The sequence below is a fragment of the Theropithecus gelada genome, chromosome 7b (assembly GCF_003255815.1).
Source record: "Theropithecus gelada isolate Dixy chromosome 7b, Tgel_1.0, whole genome shotgun sequence".
Classification (NCBI taxonomy): domain Eukaryota; kingdom Metazoa; phylum Chordata; class Mammalia; order Primates; family Cercopithecidae; genus Theropithecus; species Theropithecus gelada.
Genome location: NC_037675.1, coordinates 59,605,437 through 59,628,841, shown reverse-complemented (window position 1 = coordinate 59,628,841; position 23,405 = coordinate 59,605,437). Strand labels below are relative to the sequence as shown.

The following is a 23,405-nucleotide window of genomic DNA, read 5'->3' as shown; positions in this document are numbered from 1 at the left end:
ACCAGTTGAGAGCAATCAGCGAAGCTGATCCTCTTACAACTACTTGAGATGTTGCCATAAATAACTCAATGTGGACCATTCTACAGTCCTTCGGCATTTGAAGTAAATTGAAAAAGCTCGATAAGTGGGTGCCTCATGAACTGACTGAAAAAAAAAATCATTGTTTTGAAGTGTCGTTTTTCCTTATGTTACACAACAACAAACCATTTCTTGGTCAGATGTTGATGTGCGAGAAAAAGTGGATTTTATATGACAACCGGTGATGGCCAGCTCAGTGGATGGACTGAGAAGATGCTCCAAAGCCAGCCTTGCACCAGAAAAAGGTCATGGTCACTGTTCTGTGGTCTGCTGCTGGTCTGATCCACTATAGCATTCTGAATCCCGGGGAAACCATTACATCTGAGAAGTATGCTCAGCAAATCGATGAGATGCACCAAAAACTGCAATGCTTGCAGTCAGCATTGGTCAACAGAAAGAGGCCCAATTCTTCACAATGCCCTTCCGCATGTTGCACAACCAGTGCTTCAAAAGTTGAACAAATCGGACTGTGACATTTTGCCTCATCCACCATATTCACCTGACCTCTCTCCAGCTACCACTTCTTCAAGCATTGCCACACCTTTTTGCAGGGAAAACAGTTCCACAACTAGCAGGATGCAGAAAACGCTTTCCAAGAGTTCGTCAAATCCTAAAGCAAAGTGTGTTGGTTATAATGGTTTCTATTTTGATTAATAAAGATGTGTCTGAGCCTGTTTATAATGATTTAAAATTCACAGTCTGAAACCGCAATTATTTTTGCCTGAAAGTAAATGCTGAATTTTAGATGCTGAAATTTCTGGGCATCTAAATCTTCTTTCACATCTGTGATTATTTTTGGAATAAACTCCCAGAGGTGGAAATAAGAGGCTGAAGGTCTGGTGTGGTGGCTGAAGCCTGTAATCCCAGCACTTTGGGAGACTGAGGTGGGCAGATGGCTTGAGCCCAGGAGTTTGGGACAACATGGTGAAACCTCATCTCTACAGACAGTGCAAGAAACCAACCAGCATGGTGGCATGCACCTGTGTTCACCGTTAACCGAGAGGCTGAGGTGGGACGATCACCTGAGTCCAAGAAATCAAGGCTCCAGTGAACCATGATTGTGCCACTGAACTCCAGCCTGGGTGACGGTGAGACTTCGTCTCAAATACATATGTGTGTATATATGTGTGTGTTTGTATGTATATATGTATTACATGTATATTTATATGAAGGGGTTATGTATTTAAGGCTAGGGATGCTTGTATAGTCCATCAGAAAGCTTTTCTTCTTACTGCGCTTACATTTATTGTCCTTTTTGTTCCTGCCTCCCCTCCCCTCTCCTCAAAATTTCTGGTTTTTCTTTAGCTTTATTTCTGAACATTTTATCTTGGATCTCTCTTTGTTCAAGTAGAAATAATTGGCTGGACGTGGTGGCTCATGCATGTAATCCCAACATTTTGGGAGGCCGAGGCAGGCAGATCACCTGAGGTCAAGAGTTCAAGACCAGCCTGACCAACATGGAGAAACCCCGTCTCTACTAAAAATACAAAGTTAGCCAGACGTGGTGATGCATGCCTGTAATCCCAGCTAATTGGGAGGCTGAGGCAGGAGAATCCCTTGAACCTGGGAGATGGAGGTTGCGGTAAGCTGAGATCGTGGTATTGTACTCCAGCCTGGGCAACGAGCAAAACTCGGTCTCAAAAAATAATAATTGCAGTCCTTAAGTTACACATATCATAAAATATATGAGAATTTTTCTTGGACCCTAGGAGTGATTTTTTTTTTTACTTTAATTTTTTTTTCACTTTAGGTGAGCATTTGTACAGTGAAACATTTTGTTACACAGAAGTGATGTTTAGGAATACTAACAAATTATTTCCATGGTCTAGTTAGTTGAGTTTAACTACTTTCTGTTTCCCTGTAGTCTTCTCTAAAGTTTCCCCTTCTTGTGTGTATTCTTACTCTCAGTGCTTTTGTAGCCGATAGGACCCTCTGTACATGTGCCTCACCACACTTACTTTGCATTTGTTTGACTCTTCCCAAATTTGAAACTCTGTTTCCAGAAAGTAGCAACTGTTTTATTTAATCACTGTTACGTTCCCTCACCTGATAGGTGCTCTGTTATAGATATTTTTTCTAAATCTGTATGCGCTTTTGTATGCAAAATGTGAAATAAGCCAACTTAACATCTTTTGTTTTCTTGGAATTTTTTCTTCTACTTCTTTTTGTTGTTTGGTTTTGTTTTGTTTTTGAGACAGGATCTTATTCTGTCACCCAGGCTGGAATGCAATGGCATGATCATAGCTCATTACAGCCTCAAACTCATAGGCTCAAGGGATCCTCCTAGTTTGGCCTCCTGAGTAGCTGGAACTACAGGTGTGTGCCATCAGGCCCGGCTAAATTTTTTGTTTTTTCGGTAGAGATGGGGTTTTGTTAGTTGCCCAGACTTGTTTTTTCACCATAACAATAATTCTTTCTTGCAAATTAATGTATCATAGATGCTGTCTTAACTTTAAATTTTAAAATATTCCAAATACTTAGCTTTAATACCAAATTGATTTGTAATTGTTAATAAAATGTAGACTTAGAGGACCATTAAGAATGTATCATGCTCGCTTTGGCAGCTCACCTCCCAAAATTGGAACCATACAGAGATTAGCATGGTCTCAGTGCAAGGATGACATAAGAAGCATTCCATCTAAAAATAAAAAAAGCGAAGAATGTATCAGAGTATTAGTTTCTTCAGACTTCTTTTTATTCTCCAATCCCTTTTTAAGTATTTTATAATATTTTAATGGTAACTATGGACGAATATTAGTAATTAGGAGACAACGTCTTGGGTATAAATGAATGAAATTATGATGTAATTGTATTTTTGTAACCTATTAGTTAAATGAGCCTAAACTAACAGGAGTCATAATTATCAACTTTTTAATGTTCCTGTGACATAAAGCTATATTGAAGAATGTTTTATTTGTTAAGAGTTTGAAGAGAATACATAATTAGCTTCCCAATGTGGTATTTTAGACCAAAATCTCAAAGTTAGCACATCCTTATGGATTTGTCTGCCCATTCGTGTGGTTTCCAGTTTTAAGTTCTTGATAATTTTATCACAGAACCCCATGAACATGTGTGTAATTTTTTTTTTTAACCAATCTTACCAAGGAGAGTGTTTAGGAGGGAAGCAAATTTGTGTGTGTGATTTTTTTTTAATCAACACTCTGTATTCTGAATGTCCGAGATATAACATACTCAAAATTTTAAAAAAGTCTTTTGTTTTTTAGAATAAGGCTGATTTTATGGGAAAATTAAGCAAGGTGTTCCTTGAAAAACCTGAATCTGCGATCTGTTTGTGGTAAGTAATTTTACTTAGCTCCTCTTAGGTAATCAAGACCGGTCATGTTGCTCGTGTGTGTGTGCGCATGTGTATCTGTGTATCTTTTGAAAAATGATAGCCGGGCACGGTGGCTAATGCCTGTAATCCCAGCACTTTGGGAGGCAGAGGCGGGCAGATCACCGAAGGTCAGGAATTTGAGACCACCCTGACCAACAAGGTGAAACCCCATCTATACTAAAAGTACAAAATCAGCTGGGCGTGGTAGCACATACCTGTAACCCCAGCTACCCGGGAGGCTGAGGCAGGAGAATCACTTGAACTCAGGAGGTGGAGGTTGCAATGAGCTTAGATCACGCCACTGTACTGCATCCTGGGCAACAAGAGTGAGACTCTGTCTCAAAAGAAAAAAACGTAGAATTTGTTCAACTGTGCAGTTGTTTCTGTACATATATTGAGAAGTGGAAATGATTGCTATGTTGAACGTAGCAGCTTTCCTAAAGATTTAGTTATTTTATGGAAAGTTACGTAATTTACTTCTTTGTAACCAAAGCAGAATTTGCAATTTTTATAATTTTTTTTTTGCCCTGTTCAATTTTTATTTATTTTTTGAGATGGGGTCTCGCTGTGTTGCCCAGGCTCGTGTGCAGTGGCATGATCTTGGCTCACCACAACCTCCATCTCCTGGGTTCAAGCGATTCTCCTGCCTCAGCCTCCTGGATAGCTGGCACTACAGGTGCACACCACCATGCCCAGCTAATTTTTGTACTTTTGATAGAGACTGGTTTCACCACATTGGTTAGGCTGCTCTCGAACTCCTGACCTTGTGATTCACCCACCTCGCCTCCCAAAGTGCTGGAATTACAGGGGTGAGCGAGCCACCACGCCCGGCACCCTGTTAGATTTATCTGCTGATTTTATGGCCACATGGAGTCATAGATAATGGTTCGTATAATTCAAACTGGAATGACAGCGTATTTTAGGATTCGGATTCAAGCAGATATGCGGTAGATAATGGCTTTCCTACAAGGATCTGTGCTCCAGGGGCTTAAGATCAATAAAAGGGAGAATGTAATTACACATGTGGAAAGTTAATCTAAGTAGTTATTTCAAAAGATGTAAGCAATCTATGTAACCTTAGGTATAGATTTAAATGGCACCTGATAATAGATTTGTCAAAGTTCTGTATACAGTCAGATCCAGTGGTTCTTTTAAAACAGACAAATTGCTTTAGAAAGCAGAGCAGAAAGAAATTTATAATGGTTATTAAAGGCTTTTCAAGGGTAGTGAGATATATGTAAAATTAGAAGTAAAGAAGGCATTCTATTTGGATGAAAGGTTGTGAGCAAGAATATAAGGAAATCTGTATTTGGGACAGAGGGTAAACCAGCTCAGAAAGTATGACTGGCTGAAGATTATGTAGGGAAAATTGTATGTGGCCAGCCTACCCATATTTCTAGGGTTAGCTGCACATCAGAATCCAATGGGGTATTACAAGGTTCTAGAGGGTCTTGGAAGATTGGGTGTAAGCAGAAATTGACTATTATTTTTGTTTTGTCTTATTTCAAATTTTATAAATTATAATGGAACTAAACAAAATAAAATGCAGCCAGGCGTGGTGGCTCACACCTGTAATCCCAGCAATTTGGAAGGCCAAGGTGGGCAGATTGCTTGAGGCCAGGAGTTCGAGACTAGCCTGCCCAACATGGTGAAACCTCATTTCTACTAAAACTACAAAATTCAGCCTGGTGTGGTGGCACGTGACTGTAATCCTAGCTACTTGGGCGGCTGAGGCAGGAGAACCTGGGAGGTGGAAGTTGCAGTGAGCCAAGATTGCACCACTACACTCCAGCCTGTGCAACAGAGTGAGACTGTCTTAAAAGAAAAAAATCACTTTTAATGCCACTCTAAGAGATTTTTAAAATTTCCTTCTTGCTTGTCTATATGTATTTTCTTTAGTCTTAGTTTTTGGTTTTCTTTGTTCCTTTAACGTTATAACAAGCATTCAGTGTAATGGACAGCCTCTATAATGACTTTAATGTCTGGAAATATTCCATCAAGCTTTTTTATCCTTTTCATTTTTCTATTGCATGACTATGTAGGTTTCATAGTCCTTCAGTGTTGTGCTTCAGTTACCTTCTTCATGCATAGAGTATTTTCTCTTTTGGACTGTTCTTTTAGTACATTTAAAAAGTCATTGTATGAACATTTTTATGACTCTTGAAACATTGCTGTGTTGTTCAAGCTGGTTATAATAATTTACACTATCACCCTCCCTGTGAGTTTAGCTAGTGACATTGAGTAATCTATAATTACCATTTTTACTAATTAAATATATGCAAAATATATTGAGCTCTTTTTTTCTTTGTAGGGTTTTTGTTGTGAATTAGTGAAATGGGACCTTGTTCTGTGATTTTACTTACTGATTCTTTTACAGGTTGTCTATTCACAGTTCTAATTATGAATTAGAATCTAGATATTTTATTTCTTAATTGGTTGAGTTTATTATATAATAGTGGTAACTTGCACATATTTTTCCATGCAGATTTCCCTTTTAATTTTAGTTACTTTTGCTGAGAGTTTTTGAATAGACACAGAAAGGCATGGCATAAACAAAATACAGTGTTGGAAAATTATTTAGAAACACTGCCCAATGTAACTGAAGAAATGACACAGGAATTGGAAGTGGGGAGACAAGATACTGTTGAAGTGGTATCAGCATGAGATGACACTAGAGTAGGGTCTGGAGAGAGAAAGGAATAGGTGAGCAAGGAATTGTTTTTGGGGAAGGAAAACTTGACAGCGTTTGATCTCTGATTATAGAGGTAAAGAAGAAAGAAAACACAACACACTCAAGATTTAAGAAAGAGGGAACAGGCAGTACCATTCACTGATTTGGCAAGTCAAGAAAAGCCGCTGGTTGGTAAAGAAGATGAAATCTGTTTTAAACATGCTAGTTAGAGCTTGAAATGTCCAGTAAGCATTTATTCTTCGTTTTATCAAAATCTTTATGGGTTCCTTAATTGGGACAATGGATTAAACTGGACCTTACATTGTTTCTACATGGTGACTTTTAATTCCATTCTATTAGACTTAAGTGTAACTGATACTGCAGTTCAACTTGAATTAAGAAAAAGTAGGCCGGGTGCGGTGGCTCAAGCCTGTAATCCCAGCACTTTGGGAGGCCCAGGCGGGCAGATCACGAGGTCAGGAGATCGAGACCATCCTGGCTAACACGGGGAAACCCCGTCTCTACTAAAAAATACAAAAAAACTAGCTGGGCGAGGTGGCGGGCACCTGTAGTCCCAGCTACTCGGGAGGCTGAGGCAGGAGAATGGCGTAAACCCAGGAGGCGGAGCTTGCAGTGAGCTGAGATCCGGCCACTGCACTCCAGCCTGGGCGACAGAGTGAGACTCTGTCTCAAAAAAAAAAAAAAGAAAAAATAAGTTCAGGAAAACCAGATGATTCTCAGATTAAGAAGAGATTTGATTTTTCATTATTGAAAAAATAGTTTTGTGAGAACATAAATTTTTTTGCACCAAAATAAATTCATACTAACTTGTTATAACATGTCTGAACAGGATCTAGTTTGAGGCACTAAGAAGTTTAGGACATCAGTTTGCAAAGAGCCCCTATCAGGGCAGAATCAATTCTTCTAAAATTGTAGCAAGGACAAACATCAAATTGATGGTGAAAGTTGTGATGTGGAAGAATGGCGAAATCATTGATACTTTACAAGTACTTTATGGGGACAATGCCTCCAAAGAAATCAGTAGCAGTTTACAAATGCATAACTAGTTTAAGACGAAGCAAAGTTTTAGATGAAGCCTACAGCAGCAGACCAATCACATCAGTTTGCAAGGGAAAAGTTAATCTTGTTTATGCTAACATCTCAATTGCTTTAGCTTACACAATTTTGATGGAAAAATTAAATTTGAGCAAAACTTTCCACTCAGTGGATGCCACAACTGTACACCCAGATCTGCTGAAGACAAGAGCAAAGCTTTCAGTGGAAATTTAAACAAGTGTGAACAAGACCCTAAAGGATTTCTTTGAAGAATTGTAACAAGAAATAGAACATGGCTTTACCATTACACCTCTGAAGACAAAGCACAGTCAAAGCAATCGCCACCAAGAGGTGGAAGTGGTCCAGTCAGAGCAAAAGCAGGCTGGTCAAGAGCAAGGGTCAAGGCAAAACAGGTTTTTGGAATGCTCAAATCATTTTGCTTGTTGACTTTCTGGAGGGCCAAAGAACAACAACATCTGCTTATGAGAGTGTTTTGTTGAAAAAATTAGCCAAAGCTTTAGCAGGAAAACACCTGAGAGAGCTTCACCAAAATGTGCTCTACCCCAACAATGCAGCCAAGGCCCTTCGTCAAACTAGGGCAGTTTTGCAAGAATTTTGATGGGAAATCGTGAGACATCTACGTCGCAGTCCTGATTTGGCTCCCTCTGACTTCTTTGATTCCTAATCTTAACAGTTTTTTTTTTAAGGGCACTCGTTTTTCTTCAGTTAGTGTAAAAAAGACTGCATTGACATAGCTAAATTCCCAGGACCCTCAGTTCTTTAGGAATGGACTGAATGACTGGTATTATTGCTTATAAAAGTGTCTTGATTTGATGGAGCTTATGTTGAGAAGTAAACTTCATGTTTTTTATCATTCTATTTTTCCACAAATTTTTTGAAGTCCCTTCATATATGTATGTTTTAAAAGGGCTCAGATATATAGAGTGAAATATGTTTTCCCCTCTTCCTGAGTGGACTAATTTTTGTGTATTCTGTTTTAGTTTATTTTTAAAATAATATCTAGAGGGAACAGATATGTTTATGGAACATGAATGTTTAGCCAAGATTCTTTATCTGAAATCCAGGTAAAGGTGTTAAGTGTCTTGTTTTTAGAAATCACTTTTATTTCAACAAAATGTTCAGTATAAGAAATAACTTTTAATAATTACATGAAAACATGCAGTAGGTGGACTTTTGAGCTAACTCTGGAGAAAGAGCTGGATTTTACCAGTTAGCCTCCTGTGGATCTGCCACCACCATCACCCTCCCACCCCACCTCCACTGCCTTTTTTCCCAATACTTTTTAAAAAATGTTTTATTGGCCGGGCACGGCACTTTGGGAGGCTGAGGCGGGCAGATCACGTGAGATTGGGAGTTTGAGACCAGCCTGACCAAGATGGAGAAACCCCATCTCTACTAAAAATACAAAATTAGCCTGGCGTGTTGGTGCATACCTGTATGTAATCCCAGTTACTCTGGAGGCTGAGGCAGGAGAACTGCTTGAATCTGGGAGGCAGAGGTTGTGGTGAGCCGAGATCGTGCCCTTGTACTCCAGCCTGGCCAACAAGAGCAAAACTCCGTCAAAAAAAAGAAAATGGTCGGACGTGGTGTCTCACACCTGTAATGCCAGCACTTTGGGAGGCCGAGGTAGGCGGATCACCTGAGGTCAGGAGTTCAAGACCAGCCTGGCCAACATGGTGAAACCGCATCTCTACTAAAAGTACAAAACTTAGCTGGGTGTGGTGGTGGGCGGCCGTAGTCCCAGCTACTTGGAAGGCTGAGGCAGGAGAATTGCTTGAACCCAGGAGGCGGAAGTTGTAGTGAGCCGAGATAGCAGCACTGCATTCCAGCCTGGGCAACGGAGCAAGACTCTGTCTCAAAAAAAAAAAGGTTTTATTTGCTGCTCTCTTTCCTGATTTTGTTTTAGGAAAAAGTCTTTTACATTATCAATTACATACCAATCACAATATTAAATATATATATACAGTTTTTGATTCCACTTTTTAGTCTGCTTTTATAAAACTTTTTTGGAGCTTTCCTTTTGGGATAGTATGTGAGCTTATGAAATTTGAGCTACTTTTTTATATTTATCAAGACAATCTTTGATTTGATTTAAATAGGTACTTAAAATTTTTTCCATTGTAGTGCTAGCTTTGAGTTACAAAGATACCTGTTTTCAGATTCAGGAACAAATTAGTATATTTAGAAACCTAACATTTGTGTGTCGGTTTACAACATTCTGACTTTTTAATGAATGTGTGGTTATGTGTATGTTTTTATTGCTTCACTTTTTATCTCCTGCCTTTGACACCTTTTATTTTTTTCTAATAAAAAATGTATTTGCTTAGAAGCATTCAGAGTGTCAGCAAAACAGCTGCAACTTTTTTTTTTTTTTGCAATTGCAGAGTGGTATTCAGTTAACAGAACAACAATTATTTTGTATAAGCCACATCAGAGACAACTGAAGATGAAAAAACTACCATCCCCGTGTATAATTTGTGCTGTGCACCAACAAGAACCTGCTTTAAATGTCCATGCCAATTTACAACCCCCATACTGTACTAGGCAAGTTTAGTGGCTACTGAAAATATCACCAGGACAGGGCTATGTAAAGACACATTTGGTAGTGTGTTAACTATACAAAAAAAGACACTGTACAGTATTAAAAATTTTACACAGCCTTACATTTCAAATTTTTTCTTTGAAAGGAGTGAGTTGTGTATGGGGAGTTAAATGCTTTATAGACAAAAAAACTGCACTAAAACCAGCGTATTCATCATCATCCTCTTCATCTTCCTCCTCCTCATCATGCTCTTCATTTTCCTCATCTTTCTCTTCTTTTTCTTGCTTTTTTCAGCCTTGACATCTCGCTTTTTCTCTGCATCAGGTTTTCCTTTAGGTTAATATGCAGCAATATCCTTTCTGTATTTTTCCTTCAGCTTTGCAGCCTTCTTTTCATAAGGCCGTTTTGTCATCTGCAGCAGTGTTAGTCCACATAACTCCCATTTCTTCGCAACATCACCAATGGACAGGCCAGGATGTTCTCCTTTGATTTTTGAGCGATACTCAGAACAGAACAGGAAAAAGGCTGAAGGGAGGCCTTTTGGGTGCATTGGGATCCGTGAACTTCTGTTTTGTCTCCTGTTTAGGGGGAATATAGGTTTTCATTTCCCTTTCATAACGGACCTTGTCTGCCTTTGTCATATTTTCAAATTTTCCTTTCTCTTTAGCAGACATGGTCTTGCACCTCCCGGAGCGCTTGTTAGAAAACTCTTTGAGAAGTTTACTGAAGCATTTGGGTGGTGCTGCTTATGCTCCTCCCGACAAGTTTGCACAAAAAATGCATATGACAACATTTTGTCTCTCGTCTTCTTAGGATATCCTTTATCCATGTTTAGTTGTTTTTCCTCAGCAAGGCACAGAGTCACCCATTGCCTGTTTGGCTCTCACTTGACACCTTTTATTTTTTTAAGGATTCTTAAGTCATTTAGGTTACTTGGTAGGATTTAGGTTTTTCCTGTGCCCCCATAAGAATGATAACTTTAAAAATTATGCCGGGATAGCAAAGAAGATAATTCTAGCTTTAGAATGTGTAGGTATGGCCAGAATTTTTGTGAGGAGGGGTGATTTAGAGCAAATTTCTTATTCTCCTTGCCTCATCTGTAACATGGGGATAATAATAGATCTGACCTGACAAGGTTGGAATTAGTATTACACGGTAAACACATGTAAAGTGCTTAGAGTGGTGCCAAATATTTAGGAAGTACCTCATGGATATGAGGTGGTGATGGTAGCGTATGTAATACTCTTACATGCATATCATTCCAAGAGAGTTTTAAATGTATACATTTATTGCATTGATATACAGAAATTAAGGATCTAGACTCTCGTTGATTCTGAGACCCTCCTAAAGATCATATCCACCTCTCTCCAACCTTATTTTTCACTACTTCCCTTCAAGCATCATATGCAGCAGTGGCATTCAACTACCATGGTTCTCTTGTACAAGCCATGTTTTTTCATTTACTTTTGTTCATGTTGTTCTCACCAATTTGAATGTTATCCCATCTCCCTGTGTTCAAATACTATCTTTTAAGTGAAGTTTTCTGATAGTTCCATAGGTAGAACTATGTAGGTAATCATCATGTGAATTTCATGTTTCCTGTTACATGATTCTTTACCACTTTCTGTATTGCACTTCAGCCTTTTGTTAACGTGTCTTTTACTGTGTTATGTAATCTTTACAGGCAGAAAACTGTACCTTTTTCTTCTTTGTAGGTTTAGAACCTAACATAGGCCTTGGGATTTAGTAGGCATTCATTTGTGTAATGAAAATTTATAAAAGGTATCAAAAGCTAAAAGGTCATATTTAATGGACAAATGCATGCCAGTAAAAATGTGTTTTGTCAGTGTTTGTACGTTCAGGAATGTCCTGGCCAGTCACTTAAAATGAAATCTTTTTTTAAAAAAAGATTGTATCTGTAAATAACCACCAGAGAATTGGTTTTCTGCTTCTTGTTACCTCATTTTTCACAGATCTTCTTAATAATTATCAGTGGTACAAATCTGGGAAAAGTTCATCCAGGTTGAGTATGAACTTCATCCAGGCTGAGGATTCGTCACGTGCCAGTAGTGGGATAGATAAGCCACGTGGCTCAATAAATTGTTGAACCCATAATCTCACCCTCCAAATACTTTTTTTTTTTTTTAAATCACAATACCATAATGCCTTTAGGTGTGAAACTGGGTATAGCCTGAGAATAGGAACTGGATGAGATATTTCATGAGGACATTTGATCCTTGCTGTGATATTGCTAAGGGTGTGGCATCATGATTTGGAAGAAATGACAATGGCAGGAATTGGGGAGATAAGTTAAAATATCAGGCTCGTAGTAGGCATTCATAGAGTTAAAGCAGTAGTTGTGTGCGCTTAGCTCCAAAATTCTCAGAATTTTTACAATAATTCAACAGCACATTGGATTGAATAAGCACTCTAATACTGAAACACTGGATTTGAAAACCGGATGTTATGTGTTCTAATCGTAAGCCTTTTACTCTTTAGCTGTGACCTGGGATACATCACTGCTTTTGCTTTTAGAGAGTGAGGGTCATTGGGCTGGGTATTTGCAGCTCTTAATATTTTAGGGTTGCAATCTAGTACCGTATTTTTAAAACAAGAATTCTGAGCTTCTAGTATCTACCTGTTCCCTGCAAGGTTAACTTTTTTAATAAACCCTGAGAATCAGAAGTCTTAGACATTTACTTGATAATTTTAGCATTTGAGGAATTGGCTAACGTTCCTAGAATCAAATTCCGACAGAAACTTTAATGGCCCCTCTGTCTCACTGTTTTATTTAACAAGAGTTCTGATTGCTTTCATTGGTTGGTTAAAACAGGTTATTTCAAGTAATAGCCACACTGATTAATTTCATTATGGTGACATTTCATTAATGTCATTATAGTGACATTTCAGTTTTATATATGTGTCTGTGCTGCCCACACACAAAAGTACTACAGTGTGATTCAGTATTTTCTTCTGTAGTTCATTTGTATAAAAAATTAGATGTGGGACCGGGCGCGGTGGCTCATGCCTGTAATCCCAGTACTTTGGGAGGCTGAGGCGCACAGATCACGAGGTCAGGAGATTGAGACCATCCTGGTCAACACGGTGAAACCCCGTATCTTTACTAAAAAATACAAAAAATTAGCCAGGCATGGTGGCGGGTGCCTGTAGTCCCAGCTACTTGGGAGGCTGAGGCAGGAGAATGGCGTGAACCCAGGAGGCAGAGCTTGTGGTGAGCCAAGATCGTGCCACTGCACTCCACCCTGGGTGACAGAATGAGACTCCGTCCCAAAAAAAAAAAAAAAAAAATATGTGGATGCTGAGCTCAGTGGCTCACGCCTGTAATCCCAGCATTTGGGGAGGCCAAGATGGGTGGATCACAAGGTCAGAAGTTAGAGACCAGCCTGGCCAATATGGTGAAACCCCGTCTCTACTAGAAATACAAAAATTAGCCGGGTGTGGTGGCGCACATCTGTAGTCCCAGCCACTTGGGAAGCTGAGGCAGAAGAATCGCTTGAACCCAGGATGTGGAGGTTGCAGTGAGCCAAGATCACACCACTGCACTCCAGCCTGGGTACGGAGCAAGACGCCATCTCAAAAAAAAAAAAAAAAATCTGATGTGATCCACAGAAGTGGTTTCATGACTTACTGTGGGTCTCAGCCTGCTTTGGACGGGATGAGGAATCAACTAGATAACGTTTTAAATTTGTTTGGTACTTTAACATTTGCTAGGCACTTAGATATACTACTACACTTATGTATGATAGCTTAAAAGTTAGATACAAATTAATCATTATCTGAAAAATTCCTAACAGCAGTGGGTTGAGTGGGAAAAAAGGCATGGAGGATGAATTCATGTTTTTTGTTTTTTTTTTTCCTTTTTGTTGGCTTTTGTTAAGTTTAATATATTATTGAGTCTGCCAGTTCCAACAGCCCACTTAGGGATCTTAAGGATTTGTATTTATTTACATTTAGGGTTACCTCAAATCCTGTGGCAAGCAAAAAAATAAAAATAAATCCCCAATTATTTCCCTCAAATCAAACCAGAATTGTTACTGTTTCTCAAAAAAATCTTAGTTCCTTAGTCTGTATATGCATTCATAAAGCTCCTTCCAGTGTTTGTATAATTTTGGTGGCCTAGATCTTGGTCAGATGGGACAGGGAGGGGGATTTTTGTATGAAGGAATATAACAAAAAAAAAAAAAGGCACCAATTTCTTGTTTCTTATTCCTCTGTGTATCATGTGATACTGCTTTTAAGGCCTTAGAATTGCCAAGGTCTTGGTAACCCAAGGCAAACTTGCTGTTTTCCTCTCAAATTTGAAGTTCTGCATTTTGTTAGTCATGAAGAACTAGTCTGTTACCAGCAAATACTTAAGCCACAAAACTTGCTTCTCTATGCTGCTGTGTACTTCCTGTTTTGTCAGATTTCCATTTAGGGAAAAGAATGGATTTTATGCTAGCCTAGCTTCTCCTGAAATTCAGCTTGGAAGCTGTCCAGATATCTAGGTCGGGTGGTGGGGGAGAATGGCATGTCTTGTCTACATATGATGTCATTTGTCAGAAAGATTCATTTGGCTGCTTATCATGAAAGAGGGTTGCCAGGAAGGAAGAGAAACTTTTTGCTGTCAGAACTGTTTAGTGTATGACTTGCCTACTTTGTGGCTTGCCTTTAGGCTTTCCATGTCAAATGTGTTTGAGGTTATGAATGAATTATTATATTGCCTATGAAGGAAGGATCTATGTTCATTTCTAGTAGACTTTTATTCCAGAAATATGTAAGAACTGCATTTAGCCACATTTGCTTCACTTACAGAAGAGACAGGTCAAAGGTTAGGTGGTAATTAGAACTGGGCTACATTGTAAATGTTGAATATCTTTTGGGGGAAAGTTGCAGTAAAACCATTTTAAGAATCTTTTGCAGCTAAAATAGTAAATATAACATCTAATTATAAATGATGAATTTTCTGTCAGTTTTTATCCTATGAAATGAAATTCCAATTAGTTGTTAATAGAATGTGTAAATAGCATATGCTTTCAGTGTAATCCTGAATCCTATTAATATTGCTGGTAACGAAATACTGTTTTGCAATGGTGGAACCAAAGCTCTTCTATAAAATTCTCTTTGACCAAATTGTCCTGGTCTGCATTAAGTCAGAGCTAATTTTCTCTTTTTTGACCTGTCGGTAAAATATGAAAGATGCTTTTCAATCCCTGACCATTAGTGAACAGTTACAGAATTTCTTCCTTATTGGTACCCTGGCTCTTTGTTCACTCACATGTTGGAAATGTTCTCCTAACATCTGTACCTTGTCTTTTTTGTGAGCTGATGTTGAATTGTAAAATATTTGGAACCATCCCTGTAAATTTTCTGCCAGGTTCTTCCCTCCCCTTCTCCCCAACCCCCCGCTCTTTTTTTCATCTAGGGGTATGTATGCTGCTATTTCTGAGACATACAGTTCTTACACAATCATGAAAAAAACTTTTCCTAAATATCCATCATCCCCCACTGCTTCATCCCCCATTTTGCTTTCTAAGTGTCATCTCTTTTTTTTTTTTTTTTTTTTTGAGATGGAGTCTTGCTCTGTTGCCCAGGCTGGAATGCAGTGGCGCAATCTCAGCTCACTGCAACCTCTGCCTCCCAGGTTCAAGTGATTCTCCTGCCTCAGCCTCCCGAGTAGTTGGGATTTCAGGTGCCTGCCACCACGCCCGGGTAATTTTTGTATTTTTAGTAGAGATGGAATTTCAACGTTGGCCAGGCTGGTCTCGAACTCCTCACCTCAGGTGACCAACCCACCTTGGTCTTCCAAAGTGCTGGGATTACAGGCGTGAGCCATTGCACCCAGCCCTAAGTGTCATCTCTTTAAAAGTAACCTTTTCTGTTACCCTGTTCTCCTTTTAGTAACCTGTTTCCAAATCAGTGATTCTCAAATTTTAGAGTGTTAATAAGAATTACATCAGGTACTTATTCAAAGTACATCCTGGGTCCCTCTTCATACCTAGTGAATTCAAATCTGTAGCATTCTGACTTAGGTGATCTTTGAACCACACTTTGAGAAAGTTATCTGTTGCATGCATTCCCACTATTATGTAAATTCTGTCCTTCATATTTTTACATAGTCTACTTTGTTTTAATTACTGGCATCTCAGAAGTATTTTGCTCCTAATTATTGATATGCTTTGTTTTTCTCCTGAATTCACTCATTGGAGGGGTCTTCCACTAGGTGTCCAGGAAATGTTATTCCCTTCCATATTTGTCAGAATTTATGTCCTCTCCTTCCCAAAGCACATGTTTGTAGTTCAGTTATAGACATACAAGTATATGTATACACATCTTTTTTATTTTTTTTTGAGACAGGATCTCACTGTGTCACCCAGGCTGGAGTGCAGTGGCACCACCTTGGCTCACTGCAAGTTCTGCCTCCCGAGTTCAAACAATTCGGCTGCCTCAGCCTCCCAAGTAGCTGGGACTACAGGCACAGGCCACCATGCCTGGCTAATTTGTGTACTTTTAGCAGAGATGGAGTTTCACTGTGTTGGCCAGTCTGGTCTCAAACTGCTGAAGGCAAGTGATCCTTTGGCCTCCCAAAGTGTTAGGATTACAGGCGGGAGTCACTGTGCCCGGCCTGTATACACATTTAATAGACCTTGCCAGTGATTTTTAGTATCTGCTTTTCTCACTAGGGAAAGAACTATATCTTAACTTCTTAAATTTTAATCTTCCTTGGTGATGTGATACATTGTAGGCATCCAAATGTTTGCTTGAATTTTTACTGCTATCACTTGGCTGCTGCTGACACTCAAACCAGTCAAACCTACTAAATATCATATATTACTATCTTTATGTCTGTAATTTTCCTTACCATTTCCTTTTCTCTAAATTATCAGAATTTTTTTTGGTGCTATCTTAAGAATAATTCCCTTATATTACATTAATCTTGAATCCCATTGGCTTTTCCTGAAAAAAAAAATTAACTCCCATTTCCACATGGATCTTACAGCCTTTGGCTTTTCCTGAAAAATATTAACTCCCATTTCCACATGGATCTTTCAGTTCAACTCTTTATTTACAAGAATTTTTCTCAAAACTTTGTGATTCCATGTAGTAGAAATCAAATATAAGTCCAAATGATACACTTCAAAGACAAACCCAAGATACATGAGTAAGGAATCCTGCTCATCAGCTATCTTTATATGTTAACCACATTATACTAGTATTTATTTCAAAGAGATGTATGGACTGGAAGGATACACTTTAATAGAGTACCCCTTGAAGGGGTTGAGTGGTCAAAGAAGGAATATTACTTTTATTTGTAATGTTTTAATATTTATATGAGGGACACTAAGTATATAGGTACACATGAACATACCACATAAGTACATACATTGCAAAAACAATGGAGGCTGGCAGTGACTCACACCTGTAATCGCAACACTTTGGGAGGCCAGGGTGGGAGGATCACTTGTCAGGAGCTTGAGATCAGCCTGGACAATATAGGGAGAGCCTGTTTCTTCAGAAATTTAAAAAATTAGCCAGGCATGGTGGTACATGCCTGTGATTCCTGCTACTCGGGAGGCTGAGGTGAGAGGATAGCTTAAGCATGGAAGGTTGAGACTGCAGTGAGCTTTGATCCTGCCATTGTACTCCAGCCTGGCAACAGAGTGAGACCCTGTATCCAAAAAAAAGAGAGAAACCATAGAAGCAAGCAAAAAAAAAGAAAATCCTAAAATAGTTACTCCGGTTTGTGGGAATATGGATGACTTTCTTCTTTGTCCTTTTTGTTATTTTATTTTTTGTTGTTGTTGTTCAGATGGAGTCTTACTCTGTTGCCCAGGCTGGAGTTCAGTGGCACGATCTTGCCTCTCTGCAACCTCCACCTCTTGGATTCAAGCAGTTCTCCTGTCTCAGTAGAGACGGGGTTTCACCTTGTTGGTCATGCTGGTCTCTAACTCTTGACCTTGTAATCTACCTGCCTCAGCCTCCCAAAGTGCTGGCATGACAGGCTTGAGTCACCACACCTGGCCTTGTTATCTTTTTTTTTTTTACTTTATAGAGGCAAGGTCTTGCTATGGTGTCCAGGCTGGAGTGTAGTGGCTATTCACAGGCACTTACACAGCACACTGCAGCACTGCTCAAGCAATCCTCCCACCTCAGTGTCATGAGTAGCTGGGACCACAGTTGGACACCATCACATGGGTCTTTTGGGGTTTTTTTTTCTTTACTTTTTTTTTGTTGGTGATGTTTTAGTTTAAGCAGCAACATGCGAAAAGGTATCTTTTTAAAATTCACCTTAATTCAGAGGAGGGTAAGATATAATTTAGTGGTTTTATAAGGAAACAACTTCTCAGAATATTTTGTAAACTAAAGGGCAAGAATTGCGTTTTCTATTTCCTGTGTCCTTTAACAGTTCTAATAAGCAATTAATATTTATTATGATTGAGGTATGCCAGGTGCAGTGGTTCACGCCTATAATCCCAGCACTTTGGGAGGCCAAGGTGGGTGGATCACTTGAGGTCAGGAGTTCGAAACCAGCCTGTCCCAACATGGTGAAACCCCGTCTCTACTAAAAATACAAAATTAGTCAAGTGTGGCGGTGCGTGCCTGCAATCCCAGCTGCTTTGGAGGCTGAGACAGGAGATTGCTTGAACCCGGGAGGTAGAGGTTGCAGTGAACTGAGATCGCACCATTGCACTCCAGCCTGGGCAATAACGGTGAAACTCGGTCTCAAAAAAAAAAAAAAAAAAAACAGGCACAGTGGCTCACACCTGTAATCCCAGCACTTTGGGAGGTTGAGGCGGGCAGATCACAAGGTCAGAGTTTGAGACTAGCCTAGCTAACATGATGAAACCCCATCTCTTGTAAAAATTCAAAAATTAGCACCTGTAATCCCAGCTACTCGGGAGACTGAGGCAGGAGAATCGCTTGAACCCAGGAGGCCGAAGTTGCAGTGAGCCAAGATTGTGCCACTGCACTCCAGCCTGGGCAACAAGAGCGAAATTCTGTCTTGGGGGGAAAAAATACTGAGGTCTATTTTTTGGATTAAAATGGAATGCTTTCCTCAAGACTGTAAAATTAGGTATTGTTACAAGTTTAAAGACTAGGTTTAGCCAATGTGATTATTGCAGTGTAATAAAAAGTATCCCAGGTGGCACACATGCTAGTGTGGTGTGCAGATGCTCAACTGAAGTGAAGGATAATGTGCGTTTCAACATTTTCTATATACTAGGCAGTTTTTCTTAAGTCTTGGTTTATTGTGATATAATACAGTGAAATTTACTCTGTGTACGTATGATTCCATTAATATTAACAAATTTAAACAGTCTTATAGCTAAATACAATCAAGATAGAGAACATTTCCATCACTACAGGAAGTTGTTTTGTGCTAATTTAACAACTTCTACCCATGCACATCCCCCCACTCCCACCCTGAGAACCACTGCTCTGTTTTTCTGATCATATAGTTTGACCTTTTCAAAAATGTCATACAATTGGAATCATATAGCATGCGTGAATCAGGTAGCCAAAGTTTTCATTTCACTTAGGTAAACACCTAGGAATAGGAGTGCTGGGTTATATGCTAAGTGTTAAACTTCCTAAGAAGCTGCCAAACTGTTTTCCAAAGCATCTGTACCATTTTCCTGTCCCACCAGCAATAAGGCATTCATTAGTCTACATACTCACCAATGCTAGTGTAGTCAGAAGGTACAGTTTTAATTGTTCACATTCTAACAGATGTAGAGTGGTATCTCGTCATTTTAATTTGCATTTTCCTAATGAGTATCTTTTCTCATGTATTTGTCATTAATGTATCTTCTTTAGTAAATTGTCTTACTGTTTTGCCCATTTTTAAAAGTTGAGTTTTCATATTGTTCAATTTTGAGAGTTCTTCGTATATTCTGGACACAAGTCCTTTGTCAGACGTGTGATTTGCAAATATTTTCCCCCAGAGTTTTTCCGGTCTTGTCAGTCCCTTAATAGTGTTTTTAGGAAGGAGAGCAGCTGCTTTTAATTTTGATGAAGTTTGTCAATTGTTTTTCTTTTATGGATCGTGCTTTTGGTGTAGTATCTGAGAACTCTTTCTTAAACCAGTCACATATCTTCTGTTTTCTTTGAAGCGTTATAGGTTGAGGTACATTTTGGTCTATGATCACTTTTGAGCTACTTTTTATATATAGATAAGATATGGTTTGAGGTTGTGTTTGGGATTTTTCTTCCTGCATATGAATGTTCAGTTGTTCCAGCACCGTTTGTTGAAAAAACACTATCCTTTCTCTATTAATTTGCCATTTTACTTTTGTCAGTTGATTGTATTTGTCGGTCTATTTTTAAACTCCATTCTATGTCTACATCATGAACTTTATAGTGAGTCTTGAAATTAGGTAGTGTGGGTCTTCTCTCTTGTTCTTTTCAAAATTGTTTTGGCTCTTCTAATTCCTTTACTTTTCCCACATAAATTTTAGAAACAGCTTATTGATTTCTGCCACTTTCCCCCAAAAAGCCTCTTGGGAATTTGACTAAGTTTACATCTAATCTAATAAATGATTTTGGAGAGAAGTGATATCTTAGCAATACAGTCTTTTCTGATAACACTTTCTGTTTTAGTTCTTTTTCTCATTTAATAATTTTCCAACATTAAAATCTTGGACAAATTTAGATTTATATCTGAATAATTCCAGTTTTGTTGCCATTTCAAATGGTACATAATCCTTATTTTATAGATGAGAAAATTAAGTAACTTCCCCAAGTCACACAATTATTAAATGACAAAGCCAGATTGAAATCTATGAGCTTATAAACTAATGTCTTGTTTTGAACTACAGTACTAGTTTTCTTAAATTGTTGTAAACTGGGGTAGAGAGGAAGCCCTAACGTCTTTTAAGAAAAATCCTGCTACTGTAATTCACAAAAGAATTGGTCCTTCCCACATTTATGTATTTTCAATGTTTCAGTTTTCCAGATCTGTTCAGATGATAAACCATGCTTTTTTTCTTCCTCTTGGAGACAGAATCTTGCTCTGTCACCTAAGCTGGAGTGTAGTGGTGTCATAGCTCACTACAGCCCTGAACTCCTGGGCTCAAGTGACCCTCCCGCCTCAGCCTCTTAAGTAGCTGGGACTACAGGCGCATGCCCACACCTGACTGACTTTTTTATTTTTTGTAGAGAAGGTCTCTCACTATGTTGCTTAGGCTGATCTTGAACTCCTGGGTTCAAGCGATCCTCCTGCTTCAGCTTCCCAATCTCACCTGTGTTGAGATTACAGGTGTGAGCCACCACACTCAGCCTCCATGCTCATCTTAATCTACAAGCCTTCGGTTGACACATTTCTGAATCAGTGTTTTTTAAACAGTATACCTTATCCAGCAATTAATCAGTATGATTTCAGTATGTGTACCTTTAGCATGTGAATAGTTTTTGTGCTCACCAGTTGAAATACAAGGACAGGAATTTTTTTTTTTTTTAAAACAACTCTCAGTCTTGTGGCGGGGGTAGTGGTATATACTTTATTATAGTTAAGCCATAATAGATACCTGTGGTCAGTGGTAAAAAAAAAAAAAAAAAAAAACAAACCTATACTTGGTTGGGGTTACAATAGCTGCATTTCATGTTTTGAAGTTCCTTTGATAGCTGGATATTTTTACAAAATGAGAATATTTGTAATCTTAATTTGCTGCTTCTCCTATGAAATGAATATTCTAATGCTGATATCTGTTAAACATTGATAACCTACAAGTTGATTTTCTTATTTTTTAGGTCTCTTTATGAATAAAGAAATAAAAGCAAATAGAATCTTATCAGATAAGTGCTTTTATAAGTCTAAATATATTTTATTCTTTGGAATCTCTAAAGCAAAACTTTTAAACTTTTTTTTTTTTTTTTTTTTTTTTTTAGGTACCAGCATCAAGATGATTTATGGTAATAAGGTGCTCAGTCTTTGCTTAAAATAAATTTTACGTTTATCAGAGTAAAATGTACCAGCTTTTTATTTATTAATCCTGTTTAGTGTGTATGAAAATCACTTGGTGACTGGGCATGGTGGCTCATGCCTATAATCCCAGCACTTTGGGGGGCTGAGGTGGACAGATAACAAGGTCAGGAGTTTGAGACCAGCCTGGCTAATACAGTGAAACCTCATTAGCTGGGCGTGGTTGCAGGTGCCTGTAGTCCCCAGCTACTTGGGAGGCTGAGGCAAGAGAATCTCTTCAACCCATGAGGCAGAGGTTGCAGTGAGTTGAGATCACGTCACTGTACTTCAGCCTGAGTGACAGAGCGAGACGCCATCTCAGAAAAAGAAAATCACATCACTTGATTTTCTTTCTTTCCTAAGAGTTGAAGAGCTAGGTATGTCTGCTTACATTATGGCATCTATAGATGTCAAACCCCCCACTGGTTCTTTAAAACAAGTGTCTTTTAAAGAGGGTTTTAACTATGCTGGTGTGAATTTTAAGGATAGATTGAAAGAATAAAGATTCATGTGCCATTCATACTTTGGAACTTTGGGAAAGTATAGGAATGACCATAGATTGGCTTAGGGATAGTCAGTTTATCCGTCTGTAAATGGATCCAATTTAGTGTTGTTCCTGTATTTTTCTAAAACCGACCCTTGTGTCATTCACAATTAAATAGGAGTTGTGGCCAGGCCCGGTGGCTCACGCCTGTTATTTCAGCATTTTAGGAGGCTGAGGTGGGCAGACTGCTCAAGTCCAGGAGTTCAAGACCAGCCTGGGCAACATAGTGAGATGCCATCTCCACAAAAAATTTTTAAAAGTTAGCCAAGCATGGTAATGCTTGCCTGTGGTCTGTGGTTCCAGCTACTCGGGAGGCTGAGGTGGGAGGATTGCTTGAGCCATATGCTCTAATATATTTTAAAATACGTATTTTTAAATATATTTTGAGTGGTAATATATAGCAGATAATGTTACATAAAAGAAGCCATGATAATGACATATGACATTACTGGTTTTGAGTTGTTTGTGTAGTAGTTAGCTATTAATATTCAGGTATAATGATTTGCTAAACTACACAAATGCTCAAAGTCCAGTGATACCCTGCACGCAAATTTCACTGGCTAGATTACCTTCTTAGGAAAGCATAACACTTGAATGGAGTGACACTGGCGTGAGTCCACTAGAGGGTGTGTATACGTGGCCTGAGTTCAAATTGTTTGTTCCTGCTGTGAGGACTGCTTTTCAGCTTCAAGTTATTCTTCTTGGCCACAGTGCTGTTTATTCCACTAACAGTTCTGTTTATAGAGCACTTTCACATAAATTCTGATTTTTAACATTAAAGCTGTCTGATGGTATTTTTGTTTTAATCTTTGGAGATCAAGAAATTTTTTTAGTGACAGAATAGGGACTTTATTGATCCTTAAATCCACCCCTCACCACAATGAAGGAAAAAAGCAAAAACATTCTTGGCTCATGCATTGAACGATCTTTTTTGAGAAGGGTCAGTTTTTGAAAAATTATCCAAAACTGAAACATCTTTCATCTTTTTCACACCTAAAGATTAAAAGTGACTGATTACCACCAGTTATTTCACTAAATATGAAAGTAGGAAACCGTATCAATTACTTGTCCACTAAGTTGGTAAGCCCAGGAGAATATGATCTGTAAATTCTAGTTGAGTGATGAAGATGGGGCTTTGAATTAATCTACAGTCTTGGAATTAATTCTGCAGCGTTTTAACCAAAGAATTTTTCAGTA

At 38.7% G+C, this 23,405-nt stretch overlaps 1 protein-coding gene across 1 annotated transcript in view; it reads left to right on the top strand.

Annotated features, from left to right (window-relative positions):
* Positions 1-23,405, top strand: part of ARMH4 (armadillo-like helical domain containing 4) — a 301,177-nt gene that overhangs the window by 3,131 nt on the left and 274,641 nt on the right. Inside the window, exon 2 of the mRNA XM_025393064.1 lies at positions 3,303-3,373. The gene's annotated coding sequence lies outside the window, so the exon portion shown is untranslated. The remainder of the gene's footprint in view (positions 1-3,302; positions 3,374-23,405) is intronic.